The sequence below is a fragment of the Ictidomys tridecemlineatus genome, chromosome 1, assembly GCF_052094955.1.
Source record: "Ictidomys tridecemlineatus isolate mIctTri1 chromosome 1, mIctTri1.hap1, whole genome shotgun sequence".
Lineage (NCBI taxonomy): Eukaryota > Metazoa > Chordata > Mammalia > Rodentia > Sciuridae > Ictidomys > Ictidomys tridecemlineatus.
This window is the reverse complement of record NC_135477.1, coordinates 143,901,905-143,921,452: the sequence shown is the minus strand read 5'-3', so window position 1 is coordinate 143,921,452 and position 19,548 is coordinate 143,901,905. Positions and strand designations below refer to the sequence as shown.

The 19,548-nt window shown below is 38.4% G+C and overlaps 1 protein-coding gene across 4 annotated transcripts in view; it reads right to left on the bottom strand.

The window, feature by feature from the left end:
• Sema6a (semaphorin 6A) overlaps positions 1-19,548 on the bottom strand; it is a 124,808-nt gene that overhangs the window by 78,692 nt on the left and 26,568 nt on the right. Inside the window, exon 1 of one of the 4 annotated variants that reach the window (XM_078048647.1) lies at positions 7,067-7,215. The exons of the other annotated variants lie outside the window; for them this stretch is intronic. The gene's annotated coding sequence lies outside the window, so the exon portion shown is untranslated. Of the gene's footprint in view, positions 1-7,066; positions 7,216-19,548 lie in introns of those variants that run through there. 4 annotated transcript variants of the gene reach the window in all.

Below are 19,548 nucleotides of genomic sequence, written 5' to 3'. Positions count from 1 at the left end.
AGCACAAAACAAAACAAAAAAAAACCTTGAACAGTCATCACCAAAAAAACTAACAGTCATTACAGAGTTTCTACTAGCAAATGCTTGCTAGGGTTAAAGCTGTCTTGCAACATAACAATTTATTTTCACAGGTTCCTAACCTCGTATAGAATGTGATTTTTGGAAGTTCATTCATTAGGGGTTAGCTATTAAAGACAAGTAAAACATGTCTACTAGTATAAGAAAAAATATTTTGAGTAAAGGCCTGGGCAATACTATAGCTTGAGTCTTCATCTTTTTTATCTTTGTTTTTACTGCTGTTACTTTGATATTTATTCCAACTAAATACCCTCTGGCTTGCCTCTCTCTTATCCCAAGAGCAGGTACAAAAATTTAGCATCTCAGTGACTCATTGGATTTGGGTCAGTTTGTAAACACAGGTTTTAGAGTCTGTATTGTTTAAGAAAATATTTATTGGGCACCTACTGTATACTAGGCATGTTGTAGGTATTGAAATTCCTCAATGAACAAAAGTGGAGCTAATATTCAGGGAGCTAATGTTCTAAGTTATTTAATCTCTGTAAGCCTTGATTTCTTGACTGGAAAGTGGAATGATAATCCTTTCCCTTCATAGAGTGGATATTAGAATGAAAAGCACCCAGCTTGCAAAAGGTCATCTAATAAATGTACACTTCTATGTTCTTCTCAAAGCCCTTTGTGGGGCTGGGGCTGTAGCTCCGTGGGTAGAGTACTTGCCTAGCATGAGTGAGGCACTGGGTTCAATCCTCAGCACCACATAATAAATAAATCAATAAATAAAGTTATAAAAAATGTACATTTAACAACAAAAAAAAAAAGTCCATGTACTTGGGGTTAGCATTTGGAAACATCCTTGCCATTCAGCATTTCGAATTTCATATACTTGTTTCCTGAAAACACTTCCTATCTATCTTTTCCAATTATCCCCTGTCCCCAGAACTTTCCTACCACAGCCTTCTGTTCCTTCACTGGAGCTGACCATATTTTGTAACTACTCTGAAAAGATAATAACTGCAATGTGGTGCAAAATTTCCTGGAAATTTAAATCCCCTTCTTTGGGGGGAGGGAGGGTTGTGTTTTTATTATGCTTCTGTGAGTGCCATGCCAATGAAAAAAAGAGGAAGAGCGCACAGACAGAGGTGTTAGTCATTATCACTTGGCTCATAGCTCTCCTCCCAGCTACATACAACCACCTTAAAGGAAAGAGCCCTTCTACTGTTTGTTGTCAGTATTTGAAGCTGAGTATTGGCTGTCTGTGTTTATGATCAAGGCACTGTGGCCAACACCAAGAGGAGGGTGGCTGAGGGACAAGGAAGGAATCTTCTCATCGGGCAGTCAGGTGAACTGCCCTGCCCTACCATCCTGGTTTTCCTGCCTGCTGCCCAAGATGAAGAATATACAGGGCTGGGGTTGTAACTCAGTGGTAGCGTGCTTGCCTAGCATGTGTGAGGCATGGGTTTGATCCTCAGCACCACATAAAAATAAATTAATTAATAAAATAAAGGTATTGTGTCTATTTACAACTAAAAAAAAAAAAGAAAAAGAAATAAAAATAATATATAACAGATTTGAATGAAGCCCTGAACAAGGTTGAGAATTTCACATAATTTAAGTGAATTGGGTAGATGATGAGGAGTTTGGAAGGACAGCACTTCTTATTCTCCTTTGCTTTTTGTTCTTCTTTTTATCCTTTGTATCTTGCTCTATTCTTCCTTTGGCTAGGGTTTTGGTGTTTTTATTCCCTTAACAATCTCACCATTGACATCCCTTCTCCACCACCCCCTTCTCTAACCTAATCCATTTTCTGCCTTGTAAACTTCTACCCTTAAGACACTTGACAAACATCACCTCCTCTGTAAAGTCTCCCTGATTCACACAAACAGTGATTCACTACCTTTCTTCCACAGTACCTAAGAGAGTTCTATCATAGCAATTCAGTTGACATTACTTGTTTACTAATCTGCCCACACCACTAGATGGTGAACCTGGCTAAGGGCTAACAAATACTTAATGGGTAAATAAATAGACCAATGAATGAATAATCCGATATGCAATTCCTATCCTCAGAGGATTTATCATTTATGGGGGAGACGGACATGCAAAATAAAGTACACATACATATGCACTATAAAAAAGAAAAATGCTATACATTTTATGTTTTAAGTTTTCCAGAAAGGCATGGATTTACTTACTTAGCTCACTTCCTAATGGATTGGTGTCCTTGAAGCAGTTACTATAGATTGCACCAGGCTTTCTTTTTTTAAAGCCCTTAGTGCTGGCTGGTTTCAGAAACCCTGTTTTATATCCATACCCTAGGAACACACATCAGACTGACACACAGTGTTTGCCTTTCTACTTGCAAATACAGGCTGTTGAAATATACATGAAATGTAAGATGCTGGTATTCTTACAGTAACACAACACTCCCCCATTCTATGTAATCCCTGACCTAGTTACGCTGTGGAGAGCACAGCGTAAGTGCATATAATGCCCAACATGAACAAGAAATTGTTATCTTAGAAAAGCAAATTTTGCCTTCCCCAAGTTCTGCATTATTAAATCTGTGACCTTAATATTGTATTATAATAGTTATTTTACTCAATTATATGGACAATGAAATAAGAACTGATAAAGATGTGGCTGGCCCAGAATCCCCTGGGTGTGAAAAGATGATGATATTTATTTTATCTACTTCTGACAATGAAGTTTAAACTGTTACTTAAAGCTCCTACCGGCAAAATAGCAATTCAAACAGAGGTCAGTTCTTCACAGTCATACTGACATTAAACATTTTTTATCTGAACTAAATAGGAAAAAAAAATTAAGAAAAAGAAACTCAACATTTCTTTCCCTTGCCTCCCCCAAAAACAGATGGAACTGGATCCTCCAAAATCTTGGATAAAGAAAACTGAACATGGCCAAAAGATAATTATTGCCAAATTAAACAAATGGATTCGAGATTGTTAAATAAACAATTTCTAATGCTTCAATGCAAGAAAATACACAGGTTCCCCCCCCCCCATATGTAGGGAAGAACTTCTCACCTAAATATTTTTATCTCAATGGGCCATGAAAAGATAAAGGATAAATAAGGTTAGGAAAGAAATTCTTATCCATCTTCCTCCTGAATGCTGATGTTTTAGGAAAATGGGCCGGCAATGTGTACTTTTCACCTTAAATTTATATAAATGCTCTTCTAATACATTTTTTTGTGGTTCAACAATTGTTTTATTTTCTCTTGTCAAACATGTTGGTTCTAGCAAAGTCTTGTAATTAGTCTTAGGCTGTCAGAGTTACCAGCATGGCGTGAAAGTCAGTAATAAAAGAAGTCAATCCTGTGATGCACAAAACTTCAGGAAGGATTAAATTTTAACATACAAAAGTCTCTACCAATCTGTCTAGAGACCAAAGTACAACTCAGGTGTCATTAATTTAAACACTCAAGTCTCAAAAAGCACAAAGCAAATGCTTATTAAAAGAAGAACAAAGACACAACTTAGGGAAGCATGTGGGGAGAGAAAGGGAGGTTTTCTCTTCAATTGACAACTTCTTGGCAGAATTTAAGTTGCAGATACAATTTCCTTCAGGCCTATCATTTAAGTGAATCCAGTTGCAAAGCAATTTACAACTCTCCAGGATCCCCAGAGTTAAACACCTAATCAACAAACGTGTAGCCCTTTCTTTCTTTTATTCCCTTTTCCTTTCTTCATTTCCTTAACAACTGGATAACAACTAGATAATATTATTAAGCGATTAACAGAGAACACAGTTCCTTTCTCATTTTCCAACTTCATCCTTTGAAACCAAAAGTGATTAACAAGCCTTAGCAAACTTCCTGCTACATTCTCACTGATGAATATAATGGGGAATTCGGGAAGTACAACCACAACAATTGAAAGGAAGTACAACCACAGACCCCAGCACTTGTTGACCAAGGTCTTTGCCCAACCCCATCCTCATTTACATCTGCAATATCAAGCTGACACTGCAGAAGCAGTTGATTACCAGGAAAGCCAACTCAGGTAAATTAACTTAATGAAAGAGTTGACTTTATACATATTGAAACTGACGAGGCTCGAATATCCACTCAGCTAATGAGCCTGAGATAGGACCCTGGCAGAAGTGTCATAGTTCTGCCACTAAAATCTTGCCTACAGACCTTCGTCCCATCTTCCTGAGTGACAACCAGACAGAAGCTAAACAGCCACCAAACTTCCAAATTGCAACAGCAGCAGTTGCCAATTGATAGTACACAAAAATATATGGCCACTTCATAGAGATTCTAGCCTCAACAAATTAAGGATCTAGACCTTTGTGGTAGGCAGATCGCCAGTGTATTGTGAGGGACTGCTGTGGCTCTATAATTATATCCAGTCTGATAATCATCCGCTTTACCACTGTGAATGCTGTACCCAGGGACTTTAATTTCACTGTCCCCCCTCCACCAGATAATGCCTGACCCTGTGTCACTTTGACTGTAAAACATACTGAAGAAGACAAATGAGTTTTTCTCTGACTATCTTAAATTAACTAATGGATTCTAGTTGTGAAACTAGCATAATAATAAGCTAAGGCTCTGATGGTACTGGGTGGACATTTAGACAGTCTCTAAGGGTGTTATTAACCTCAAGCACTAAAACAAAACAAGAACAAAAACAAAAAGGAATCCAGCCAGTTCGAATAAAGAATCCACTTAGTGTGAATAGTGATTAACCAAATATTTTATATTCTAATGAGTTATTTTAACATCTTGAGATACAGCTATAAGATTTCTTATGGCCTAAAAGGAAGCATTAAGTGAGCAATTTTTAATTCAGCATTTTCCCTTTTTCTTTGAGAGCTCTGTTTTATTTCCCCATTAAGAAGGTGGCTATAATTTAATAAGGCTGCAAGTATACCCATTTGAACTAAATGTTATAAATCCTGAATATATTCTAAAAAAATGGCCACTGTTCACATTATTTTCATTCTATTAGAGAAGTCTCCATTGCTTTCAGTAATTGGTAAATGACTTTTCAATCTGCAAATAGGGTAACCATTCAAATTCCAATATTGTAGTTATGTAGACACTCCCTATTACACATGGTCTTAATTTTTAATATGTATTTTTCTTTTAGTTCACTAAAATATTATGGATTTCATTTTCATGCAGCTGAAAAGATAAATGTCCTTTCCCATGTTCCTATCAAAACTCTGTGTATTCTGGGAGGTTAGAAAATTATAACTCAGCTGTTCCATACTGTATTAAGATTAAAATTTGGCATACCAGATGTGAATTTGTTTCCAAAGGGAAACAGAATCTGGTAAACCATTTTTTTCTCCCCAGGGAGAATAAAAATATAGAAGCTTAACTTATTTTTTTAAAAAAGATTCACATTGGGCTTTTGGATATTTTTAAAATAAAATTATATGCAATTTTATTTAAAGCCCTTTGGCCTTTGAGGGATTAAAAAAACCAACCTATTTATTAAATTTTGTGACTGACTTTAAAAAAACAGGTTACTGAGTCAGGTGTGGTGGCACACACCTGTAATCCCAGTAGCTTGGGAGGCTGAGGCAGGAGGATCCTGAGTTCAAAGCCAGCCTCAGAAAAAGCCAGGCACTAAGCAACTCAGTGAGACCCTATCTCTAAATAAAATACAAAACAGAGCTGGGGATGCGGCTTAGTGGTTGAGTGCTCCTGAGTTCAATCTCTGGTACCCCCAAACAAACAAACAAACAACAACAACAATAAAACAGGTTACTGAAAATACAGAAGTTATATAACCTTTATTAATCAGTGACGAAAAATGTACCTGTTTGCCTTTATTGTAAGTGGTATATTTTTGGAAGAGCTATCTTTTCCTAAGAGGGATTTATTTTCACAAAATAAAACACATTTTATTTTATGTTTACCAGATGTCAGAGTCAGATCTAGCTCTTAATGTGTAATGATTCATTTAATTCTCACATCACCTCAAGATACATGGTATTATTATTGCCATTTTACAGATGAGGGTACTTCCTAAGGTCACACATTAACTAGTAAGTGAGGGAACTGAGCTTGAGCCCTGGGCAAGCTGGCTCTGAAGCCCACATTTCTAACTACTATACTGTCTCTCTTGATTCGGTCACCTCCCTGATCTTAAATTCACCAGACATTTAGTAAGTGCCAATTAAAAGATGGTGGAATGAGATGGACATCATTACCCTAGGTACATGTATGACTGCACATATGGTGTGATGCTACATCGTGTACAACCAGAGAAATGAAAAGTTGTGCTGCAATCATGTAAAATGAATCAAAATGCATTCTGCTGTCATATATGCCTATTAATTAATTAATTAATTAAAAAATAAGTGCCAATTAAAGGATTGTACTAGAGGTCAGAGGTGAGAGTTGATAAGGTTCCAAGTGGAGAAAAAGAGTAGACAAAGTTTTTAAAAGCACAATTCCTAACTCAGTTTTGTGGGCTCAATGAACATGACTGAATGATGATAATATGAAGTAGTCAATATTGCCCTTCTGACTGGTCCTTCCAGTTTGGGCATTGTGGGACCCAGAGGTCACAGCCTCTGTTACAATTGGATGCCTTTGAATGGAATATACCTGCTCAAACTGCCTTGTGTGAAGACCCTCCTATTCTCCTGGAGACCTTTCCAAGTGCCACCTTTCTAAAAACTCCTGATGGCAAATGTCTTCCCTGTTATTTTACTATTTTTCTCTCAAACTCCAGCGTTCCTGGATCACAATAGCGCTGGCTCTGAGCATTTTGTCACACGTAAGCCAATTGTTAAACTATCATTAGCAGGAACCCAGACAGAGATGACAGGTGTAAACAGTTTATAATTTACGAAGTTCAGGATCGGGTTTCTCCACGCCCTCTGCCAACTGTTCACAAATACACCTTATCTTAGCTCTGTGTGTTCACTGTACAAATCCTTACAGGGTTGTTTTAAAATAAATCCTATAGTACACCTATTTGGTAAAAATTCGAGATCCTTTAACTGTTCATTCAAACTATGCAAAGCTACTGTTTAATTTATAGGTTAACATTTCAAGACTCACTGTAGGACTCAATGAGCACATGCGCATCAGATCCCTCTGAAGGGGCTGCCTTTCTCCTGGGCTCTGTAGATCTGCTCCTTTGTTTCTCCTTTTCTCAACTGGGGACTCCTACGCATTTGCCATGGCAGGTTTTAAGTGGCTGGCAGCTGAAGAGACCAGACACTGTTGCTCTGTGCACAGATGTGGAATTTCTTACGCCTTTTTAGTTGGGCCTCCTTAGTTGCCTTCTGCATTTTTCAATGCTGACATATTTCAGTAAAACTTTGACTAACTGGAATACTTGAGGGAAGGGTGTTCTGGTTGAATGATTTCCTGGTTAAACTGAAAGTTATTTAGAAAGCCCTTGTTATTGAAAATCTTTCCAAAGTATATCAACCCCCTTTTCTAGGGAATGAGGCAGCACTGTTGCAGGGGAAAAAAAAAAAAGGTACAAAGCTGTTTGGAAGGCTGCAAAACAAATTCAGCAAAGCCTCTAACTGCTCATCAGTTCTTCCTCTTGCTAGAAAGCAGCCACTCTCCAATTTCCTGAGGCCAGGAGCATTCCAAACCCTACTGCTCTCTTCAAAACCTCTTTCTTCCTCTGGCAGAGACCTCACTTCTTACTAGGGGGACAAAACAAAATCCAGGAGGCATTAGCCCTCACCCCTCCTACCCACCACTTCCAGGATCCACTTGAGAACAAAGCTGCCCCTTCTTCACCTGTCCTCCAGGTTCACACTCACCAGCCCCCCACTGCCCAAGGAGGCTGCCCCATCCCTTTCTCTGGTAGTCTCATTTTCTTTCAATTTAAAGACATTCCCATAAATATGCCTTCCTCCCCATTCTCTCCTTTCCTTCCATTGAATTCTTGCTCCTTTTGTTCATCACCAAAACCAGCCAGGGTGGGTAACGACCTGCATTTATTTCCTAACCTCCCATCTACTCCTAGGCTGGCTTCCTTTCTGCAATAATTTCACCAGAACTACTCTCTAAAAGGCCATCAAGGGCTAGCTACCAGATCTGTGGCCTTTCTTGGCGTAGTCTTGTTGACCCTTCCCTTTCACTCCCTCCTCTCTGTCTTTGCAGACGCCATTTTGTTTTGTTGAACTTCACTCTGTGTGGTGTAAGCCAGGCTTGTCCCTGCCCTGCAATGCTTCCAATGCACTTAGAACAGCATGCAGATTTCCTGCAAGGCCCACAGCCCTGAGAGCCCAGGCTGCATCTATCACCACCTTCCAGCCAACTGCCTCTTGGGACCTTAAATACCCACACCTCCTTCTGGCCTGGAGGTATTTTCACTACCTGGAAGTCTGCTCCCTCCACTTCAGGAATTCAAATGTTACCTCCTCAGAGACACCTTCCTTGATATTTCTTCCTTACCACAACACTCTTCCTAATGCTCCTCATTCTCTCTCATCACCAGTGACCACCAACTGTTCTGGTAAATGCACTTGTGTGTTTACTGTTGGACTCTGCTTTGGTCCCTCTAGGCTGTGAGTCCCATGTCTTTGGGCCAAGTTTGTTTTGGCCAATACCAGACACCTGGTGCTTAGACCAGTATCAGGAACACTCGTCATTGAATTTATGAATGAAAAGATGAAGATCTGTTGCTTTTATTACAGAAGACTTTTCTAGAAAGACTACAGAAAGTTGACCAGTTGAAGAAATTCAAATTTTAATGGTTTCTGGCAATTGAAATACCAGAAGAGAAGGTGTTTACCCCTCCTTGCATGTATGTAAATCCCACCACTCAGGCTGGAGGAGAAAAGCATTTGTCATAATACAAACAGATCCCATTTTATAGGAAATGTGCAGATAATGTGCTGGGAGTAGTGACTAGGGTCACCTGAAGGAAGGCAGCCTGGGGACAGGCACAGAAACCTGTAAAGAGGAAGTGGGGTGACTTTACTTAGATGGGACGGCTAAAGTTAGTCCAACTAATAAGGTCATTGACCTGGTGGGGAAGAAGGAAGCAAAATGGAGCACAGAACTGCAAGTCCTGCAGAAATGCAAGCTGGCTTCGCAGCTGGTTCAGGGACAGGGACTCAAAGGGTTTGGGTGGAGATGGATAAAACTGCAGTGATGAGTAAATTGCACTTTGGCATAGGAGGCTGTACATAAGGAGTTTCCTGATGGGCATGTGACCTTTGAATTTTGAATGATTAGAAAAGTGACCAAAGTACCATCATGGTCATCCTGACTTTGTATCCCACCAGAAATACAGGGCAACTGAGTGGATTATGGTTCAAATATTAGACAGGAATAAAAACTTCAGGAAAGAAGGCTGACTTCAACTCAAGGAAGACAATGAGTAGCAGCTTATCGACTGAGATTGTAGGGGAGCCAGAAGCATCAGCATTTACTCTTACGTCCCATTTATTACACCCTGAAAAATGGGGCTGAGGCTGAGGTGAGCGGGAGTTGGAAATTTGTTACCTTTCAACAAGCATCCAGCTTTATTTATTTACTCATTTATTTATTTGAGGTGCTGAGGATCAAATCCAGGATCTTGCCATGTATGCTAGGCAAGCACCCCATCACTGAACTATATCCCAAGCCCATATCTCCAGCTTTTAAATAGATCATGTTTTAACTATGAGTAGAGCATCCACGTAAGAGTTTTTTTTTTTTTATAAGTGATTTTGTAAAACTAATGACATCTACTCCCTCAATTTTTTTTAGAGATCCGGATACAGAGATTGCTTAAAGCAGAGGTCTTCTGTATCATTCTAAATGAAGAATATATGCTGGTCACTTTAGATAGCTCTTTAGGTGTTAAGTGTTAAACAAACAAACAACAAACTAAAAACATTTAAATGCCAAACTCCAAATAATTCACCCAACTCAATCCTATTTACCCAGAAGGAAATGTTTTCAGGTAAGGATGCCCACCTGGCCTTTGATTGGGCCCCTTCTACCTGCAAGGAACACTTTGCATAGGCTCATCACTTGTGAAAACAGGTGTTAGGCAGAGGAGTGAAAGAGCAGCCAGCACCAGTACATTTGCCTCTTTATCCAGCCCCCGCCCCTCCCCCTGGTGGAATTGGATTAGCCCTTTGGTATTATTTTAAGAGTGATTGGAATTTAATTTTAGTTAGGAAGAGCAGGGTCCATTGTTTACTTACAAACAAACAAAAGAATCCTCTCCCCAGCACTAGGATTCCTGCTTGGCTGCGTTTAAATAGATGAGGCTGACCAGATATTTACCATCAGCTTGGTGAAGAAAGAGACCTTGTCCTGGGGAGCCGGAGTCATGGGAACTCAGTCCACACAGTGATGTATTGCTAACTGCGATGGACTATGACCAATCAAAGTCTCACTGTACGTTACACAGAGGTGGGACCCAAACAGGAGAGAGGAAAAGAAAAAAAAAAAAAGAAAGAAAATTCCCTAAGTGCCTGCATGTTGCGAACACATCATTGCAATAAAATTGTGAAACCACCTTGGTAGGAACACAACAAAACAACGACAACAAACTGCAATATGCTTATCAGAGTTTGACCAAGAAAAAAAGCCCCCCACCATCTTCCCCAGAGCCCACTGGCAACAATCCCAGGTCCCACAACTCCTCAATAGCTCTGTGTGCCCTGTTTCCTTCAGGTACCGCATTGTCCGCTGAGAGATGTTCTCAGCAGTCAAGGAACAGCTGCACAATGCCAGCAGCCTCTGAATGGGCGAAAGGCTTTTTATTCAGGCCTCGTGTGATTTAAAAAAAAAAAAAAGAAAGAAAGAAAAAAAAATCCCAAACTGGTGTTCTTTTGTGCTTTACAAAGGCAGTGCTTTGCTGGCTCCAAGTTCAAGACTCATGGGCTATTAGGAGAGGCAAGATGGACAATGTATTAGCATGTGTGAATAAAAAGAACAAGCGTTCCTTAAAATCAAGTCCATAATAAGAGCAGTTCGGTGTGTGGAACACCTACCTAGCCAGAAGCAGCTCCGGCAGCAATTAGAAGGTGAATATTTGCAACAATCACACGCATGCATACACATAAGCACACACACAAACACACATACAGATACAGGTCTACTAAGAAGAAACCACAGCATGTGTTCATGCTAAGTGCCCAAGAACAGGGTAATAATAGAAAGTACAGTCACAGAAAAGTTAGGGACAGAAGGAACCTGAGTTCTCAACCCTGCACCTCAGTCTGCAAGGAAAAACAACAATAAAACAAACCTATTCTTCCAGAGGGACTGAGTGACTTCCCAAAGACACAGGGACACTTCCTAAATAAACATATTCTTAACACCCTATAAGGAGGATGCTGTGGTCCTTCCACACAGCTGTGAGCCTGAACTGGGGCTGCAGGTTCTGGCCTCAAGTCTAATTTGGCTTTACCACCTAGCATGGCCATTTTCCACTTGTGTGACCCAGGGAAAAATTCGATTATTCAGAATCTCAACTGAAGTAACTCAGAAATGGGGATAACAGTAACTTGTGCCTTTAGGATTGCTGCTTAAGTTAAGTGAACAAATAGCAAGCATTAAAAGAAAATATGGCTTGCTATGCTTATTGCTATTAAAAGTAGTAGTATTTTCATCTTAGGAATTTAAACACTGTTAGAAAATAAAGAGGAAACAGTAATAGGAAATGCATAAAGAATAACCTCTAAGGTGTATGAGTAAAGCATATGGGGAATCAATGTAGGCAGCTCACAAAAGCAAAAGGTTTAAGAGCTTTATCTGCTCTTAAAAACTTGAGCTGAATGATTTGTACAAGTAATAATCCATCGCCAGTACACATGAGTAGTATGACTATTATGTGGGCTCAACGGTTTGAATTTGTTTTTTCCAATATGAGTAATAGGGGCTTGTTAATCCTTTGAAAGTATTGTCTTTTTGTTTTTTTAAGTATTGTCTTCTTTAAAATAATTTGAATTGTAACCGATGTGAATCTGCATTATGTATATAGGGTAAAAATGGGAGTTCATAATCCGCTTGAATCAAATGTATGAAATATGATATGTCAAGAACTTTGTAATGTTTTGAACAACTAATAAAAAAATAATAAATAATAAAATCCACCACATATGTGTGCATATCCCTGCAATAAATTCTTCTTTCTCATTAAAAAATAATAATAATAATAATTTGTTGCTGGACATTTTAGTTTTTTCCCCTGATGATCAGTGGATGTCCTGAGTACTACCTTGGATGTCCAAGATGCAATGACTCTTATTGTTCTAAGATAAACACACCTGCAGAGCCACCTGAGAGAACTGAGAAAATGGTTTACTTTCAGGTCCTTCACATTCCATGCTTTCCAAAGCTCCTCTAGTCTTTCATTTTACTTGTGTTCCTGGGATAGTTCTGTTCAGGGAGATGGGAATTTCAGTGAGATTTTGCTTTCGACAATAATTGGTTAGAGTCTTAATTGCTATCTCATTTAAACTGTATGTCTATTAGAATATACATTCAATAGCTGCTTTTCATATCAATTACACACAAATGTATGGTGACCTTCTCATGACATTAAATATAGATAGATAGAAATAGATATATTGTCCAACTTGACCCCAACAATCCCAGCCTATCTCATACACTCCATTGTCATACTGTTTTCTAGTTTTCTTTTCCTTTTTAAAATTGTGCCTCTTTATGTTTGTTTAACCAATATCATTTTTCTATCAATCCACTCTTGGAGTTGGCCATATTTTTCATTGGAAGTAAAAAACAAACAAAAAAAATTGTAACAGGAATTGAACTCAGGAGCACTTAACTACTGAGCCACATCCCCAGCTCTTTTTATTTTTTATTTTTTTAAATTTTGAGAGAGGGTCTCACTAAGTTGCTGAAGCTAACTTTGAACTTTTGAATCTCCTACCTCGGCCTCCTGAGATGCTAGGATTACAGGCGTGAGCCCCTGCACCCAAAAGAAAATATTTTTAATCATGTTCAGCAAACAACATTTTCATTATTATATATAAGATGTAATTTTAAACATCTACACCCTATTCTTATATACAACTCAACACCAAGAAACAGCATTTCTTTCTTTAGCACTAGCCAACTTTTTACAACCATGTTTCTGCTGTGATGACCTGGGTAAGCACTGTACTGTGGTTCTGCCTCCTAAAGCTAGAGGCAATATTGGGTTGCTTTTGATGTGCTTTTGTTTTTGTTGTTTTGTTTTTTGTAGTTTTCCTCCCTGAAATATGTGTCACATATTCCTAATTCTGAGGTAAAGCCCTTAGAACAGTCTGTGGACTGTTCAGAATGCACAGAATCTGACAAGCTATGAAAGCATTTACCCTGTTTTGCAATTGGAGAACAAAACAAATCATTGAGCGTTGTGATGTGAGAATCATCTCGTTGCTGCAGCTGTACTGGATGGTGTGCAGAGCTGCTATCCATACTGCTTAGCTTATTCTCTAGAGAAATGCTCCCGGTACTCCAGCACGGTGACCTTGTGCAGTTTTATAATTCCTCAGATGCTGACCAGTGTGGCTTTTCTTTCATTTGTACCTAATGAATTTCCTTCAAATTATACAAAAATATATTTTATTATTTTTAGTTGCCAATGGACCTTTATTTTAATGAATTAATTAATTAATTGTGGTGCTGAGAATCGAACCCAGTACCTCACACATGCTAGTCAAGCACTCTACCGCTGAGCTACAATCCCAGCCCACAAAAGATATATTGTAAATGATAGATTTCCTTAACTTATTTGATTTGCACCACTGGAATAGTAACACCATTCTCATCAGTGGTAGATGCTCAGATTAAATTACTTTTTAAGGTTTTTGAAATCCAGATACTTCAGTTACATTTTACGTCTTTCCTGGACTTTTCTAACCTCTTGGTTTTTACATAAAATTTTAATTATTTAGGTCATCAGTCCTGTCAATTGCTCTTCCCAATGTATCTTAAACTGACTGGGGACAAAGAATGCTTTATTTTGTTGTGCCTAGTTAAACTTTTTTTGTTTGTTTGTTTGTCAAATAAGTGTTCTCGAGAGTTTACTGATTTCACTATGGTTTGCTGTCAGTTTTCCTTTCTATTTCAAGTTCATTTTATCTTATTAATTTTCTTGTGCTAAACTTCATAACTTTGATAAAAACAAATTCTTTTTCTTCCACTGTAACTTCTTGGCTATGTAAAAGGTGGTGTTTTATATGCTTCAGATAATAAGATTCCAAATTCTATTGTTTACAGGGCATAAAAACAATGCAATTAATTGAGAATGTTATCCATTATCATATTTTTATTTACAATCATTTCAAATACTCTTTAAAGGAGCTGAGAGAAAAAAAAAAAGTTATGATGGCACCTGCAGGACAAACTGGACTCTGTCATCAGTACCAACTGGAGTTTAGCAAGCAGAAGGGAGGCTGTTTCCTGCCCCTGCTTGTGCATTGTCTGTCTGCATGTGTTGTTGCAGGGCACTATCCCCAGATGAACTTCTGCTTCAGGCGTTCACAAAAGAGCACAGAGTTCTAGCTATAGCTTCCATTTTACATCGCTCCTCCTGGGAGGGCCTGGTGCCTTGTCATATTCTGACCCCTAGAAGAAATCATTCCCACATGCCCTTTAATCTCTATCAGAACCATGATTTGACAAAATAAGGGGTGGAGTTTACTTATTATCAGCAACTCCATATTTCGTACAGACTGATGCTGTGTGAATGCACGTGTTAAATGCCTAATTTCAAGATGAGAGAGAGAGAGAGAAAAAAAAATGGGCCTGATCTATCATTTTTTCTTCACAGTGTCTTCCTTGGCAGTTTATTCTTATCTGGCTGGCACCAATACCTGCCAACAACTTCTACTTCAGATCAACATCTTTTGGCACTTAGATGACAGTATATTTCTACATGGCTGAAAGCAGACAGGAAAAAGTCTTGTGTAAATAATATTTTCCATTAGCAACACTGAACTGATGTCAAAGCTCTTGATCCACCCCAAGACAATAAAATTCACAATCATGATAATATTAAGATCACAACATAAATGACTTACAGGGGAGACTGTTCTGCCTCCCTTGCTACTATTTGGGGCAAAATACAGTAGTCAGATCTGGTTCATGTTTTTCTCAGGCTGCAAATGCTTGATAACATTCATGAGGATCAGCAGGGAAGGGTGGTGAGAAAGGAGAGTGAACACGGAAACATCTGATTCCCATGCTGGTCTGGCTACTGGGAATACAAAATGGTGATGATCAATGTGTCCAACAGAATCTAAATATTAAAAAACCTGGCAGATTCACATTAACACCATGATTCTTTATCTAAACCTGTTTTCAGAAGTTCTATTTGGGGTAGGGGGTAGAGTCGCCAAATTTGTTATTATTTTTTTTTTAATGATTACTAGTATTCAATGACATTTGAATGCAATATTCTAAAAGAGTGCAACCCCAGACTAACAAGACAAACTAAAGGGTTAATTATTGTGCATGTTCCTATAATAAGAGGCCACCTATGCAAATTCATGCTGTCAGTACTAAGTTCACTTACAAAGTTCAAATGCTAATTAATAGTTAGAATCAACTTGGTACCATCTTACACATGAATGGGTATTCAGGGCAAAAGGAAACCTTAAATTTATATCCAGTTAAGAAATCCCAGTGCAAAAGTACATATCATATCTTAGCAAACGTGTTGGTAGCTGCCCATTCATTTTCTTCTCAGTGGTTTTCAAGGATTCTGTACCTGCCATTGGGAGAGTAGCCTTCAGAACCTAAGAATTGAGTCTCTTTACGTTGCCTCTATTTGAGATGACAGCATTAGTGAGAATTTTTTTTAAGACTTTGAATAGAGATTCTGAGATAATTATGTCTACTATTCTTACAGCTGTTACCAGCTAATCAAATTGTGACAGCTTAGGGACATGCACCAAGGTTGGCTGTAAAGGCCGGCCAATATTCTGGTGTTTATGCAAGTCATAAATCTGAATACCCTGAGAAATAAGATATCTTCTAACAGACCTCAGCATTACCCTTTTTTTCTTCCTGGCTGGCTCCATTGTGTTTTATTTCTTCCTATGAGACTCATCCTCAACCTCTTTACATACGTATCTCATTTTAAATAGCCTTTTTAAAGAGCAATAACTGTCCTTTTATCATTCATTAACAGGGCCCAGAAACATTTGTTTTTTCCCCTCTCACTTACTATACACTAAAGAAATGACGGCACCAAAGAAAGGAAACTTAAAAAAATAAAAAATAAATAAAAGTCAAATACATTAAAGCAGGATTCCAAGAGAACTCAGATTTCTTTGAAGGTAAAGTTTGGTCGTTTTCAAAAAGTAGTACATCAGGGCAAAATTCATGGATGTCATCACCATTTTAAACCTTATGAAGCTGTTTCCTGAGTCAGAGTTGGAAAAACAGGAAGTGCCCTGGCTAAAGGCAGGGGGAGAAAGGAAGTAGGGCCAAAGAGTGGCTTCTCAGCAGGACCCTTTCCTACTCCAGGTCTTACTTCCCTCAGCTGCACAACACTTCCTTTACTTCCACAGATTGTAGCTGCTTCAGTGCACACTTAAACCCCTTCTCTGATTTTTTTTTTTTTTTTTTGGTCACTTTGGAGTCAGTATTAGCATCCATTTGTAATATTGAGATTCTGTTAATGTTGGTTTATTTGAATACTCACAAAACTGAAGGGATTTCCCCCCCCCAAAAAAGAAAAAAAACTCAGAAAATACTAGCTTTTCTCTTCAAGGTGATGTCAAGGTCATCTTTCCAACACTATGAAAGGAAGATTGGTTTTTCTATGTTACAACAATAACTGGGTTCATTTAAGTCTGACAAGAAAAGCTACCTTTCTGTTTCATAACTACATTGTAGATTATGTTTTTGGAAAATTCTTACAAGGCTCCTTGGTCCAGTCAAATGTCTTTCATCCTCCTGTCCCTCCCATGTAGTAAGCGACAAAACAACCTGTTCCCACTGGAACCCCCCTCTGCTTTCACCTTTTCTATGGAATTCTTCAAAACATATCTTAATCTTTTGTTTTTCTTTGGCCCTAGTTTTTGCAGAAAATAACTTTTTCTTCTTAGAATATTCTCACTACTCTTGAAACATAACTGGCTACAGAAATACACCTGTTAAGAAAGAAGAGGAAAGAAGAAAAGAAGGGAAAAGAAGGAGAAGGAGGAGGACAAGGCGCTTATCCTTAATGCCTAGATTGTTACCTTCTAAAATAAGGTCAAAAATTCCCCTTTTTTAATTCAAAGAGTGTCAAGACTGATCAACATAGGATGAGTATTTAATCTTTTCCAAAAGTCCATAATCTGACCAGGCTCCTGAACCTCCAGGGCTGTTTAACACAGATTAGGTAGTAGAAATAACACTCCCACAAGCTGGCATGAGTTTGTGCTAGCAGAAAAAAAGAAAAAGTCAGTGGGACAATATGATAAGCCAAGCAGATGTGTGTGGATAATGTACTCAAACCTCAATGTCCCATCAAGTCTCCAACGTGGTGACTCTGATGACCCAACGAGCCCTTTTTTACTGTTGCAAGTTCACTCTGCCGCTGGTTCTCCTTCACTTCTCCACTGAGTTCTGTGATCTTTGGGGAGCTCCCAAAGCACATCTGGAGGGTGGTTGATTATATGGCAGGGAATGTTCTCTGCTACAGTTCTCACGCAGATTAAACACACCCTACTAAAGATAGGAAGAAAATTTTTCTTTGGCCCCTGATGTTTCTGAGAAATAACTTGGGCACTAGAAAGGATGGAAATAGACTCTAGTCTTTCTTTTAGCAATATATTTACACTTCTGTTTTATTACTGTTTCTAGGAAGTTGAAAGCACACGTTCCAACCACTGTGACTATTGGGTGGCTCCTTCTTGTCAAAGTTATTTCCTGGGATCTCTGAGGAATGTCCTTCCCAGTCTTCTTTCTCAAGGCTGGGTCTGGCACGTGGGGGCCGTGCAGCTTAGAAGCAGGGTCCACAGCATGCATTCAGCTTACAGCTTCCTGTGTACTTCTCAGCAGAAGAATTCCATGACCATGAGAACGAATTCTCTCTGACAGAGGACTGAATCATTATATTAAAAAGTTGCAAGGACATAGACAGGCTAATTACTGTGATATCGCCATTTCTAGTCAATGTTTCCCTAGAGTAGCATTTATTGCTTTTAAACTTTGGCATAAAAGGTGAAGTGTCAGAGGATTTATCTGCAGCCTCACCCTCCACTGGTAAAGACAACTACCTACAAGAAATCAGCTTATTCCCAAACCTTTGAATGGGCTTACTACTCAGAAAGCAGTGCCCAAATTGAGAAAGTGAAGACAAGAGCCCATCTAGTACTTGATATAAGCTCCGAGATGCCATTCAGATGTAGTAACAACCTTCTCTAAGGGGGGGGGGGGTCTTAAGGATTAATTTCTAGATTACATTAAAAAAATTTTTTAAAAACCTTTATACCCCAAAGTCAAATAACACAATTAATAGATGGACAAATGAATTAAACAACATTTCTCAAGAGAAGAAATAGAAAATGGCCAACAAATATATGAAAAAAAAAATGTTCAACATCATTGGCAATTAGGAAAATGCAAGTCAAAACTACACTGAGATTTCATTTCACACCAGTCAGAATGGCAGTCGTTAGGAATACAAATAATAATGAATGCTAAAGAGGATGTGAGCAAAAAGAACATTTTTATATTGTTGATGTGATTGTAAATTAGTAATAACTGCTATGGAAATTTGTCATAGAGAATTTCCTCAAAAGTATGATGATTCCTCAAACGACTAAGCATGAAAACACTATACGTCCTAGCTCTATCACTCCTTGGTATTTATCCTCAAGAATTAAAATCATCATACTATAGCAATACATGCATACCAGTGTTTATAGCAGCACAATTCTCAATACCCAAACTATTGAACCAGCCTAGGTGTCCATCAATAGATAAATAGATAAAGCAAATGTGGTATGTATACACAATGGAGTTTTACTCAGTCATAAAGAAAAATGAAATTATGTCATTTGCAGGAAAATGGATGGAACTGAAGATCATTGTGTTAAGCAGAATCAACCAAACTCAAAAAGTCCAAACTCAGAAGGAGTCATATATTTTCTCTTATATGTGGAAGCTAGAGAGGAAAAAGGAAAAGAAAGATAGGGGTGGATCTCACAAAAATGAAAGGAGATCAGTAGAGGAAAGGGACTAAGGATAGGAGGTGAGGAGGGAGAGGGAAAGTGCTGGGTAGTGATATTGAGCAAATTACATTGTTATAGTGTGTGCATGTATGAATATGTAACAACAAATCCCATCATGAGGTACAACTATAATGCACCAATAAAAAATTTGGAAAATAAAATAAAATTCATCACTCAAAAAAAAAAAAAAAAAACAAATGAAGGTGGAAGAGTGTGTGTCTTTTCATCCTGCCATCTTCATGGCCTTATCTGGTGCTGTCAACCATCTTAACTCTGCAGGCTAATGGTAGAGATCCTGATCTGCTTTCAGAATTAAGGGAACACAGCCCTAAGCTATTTCATGAGGTTGTTATGATAGTTAAGATTTTTTTAAAAGACTATAAAACATTTTAG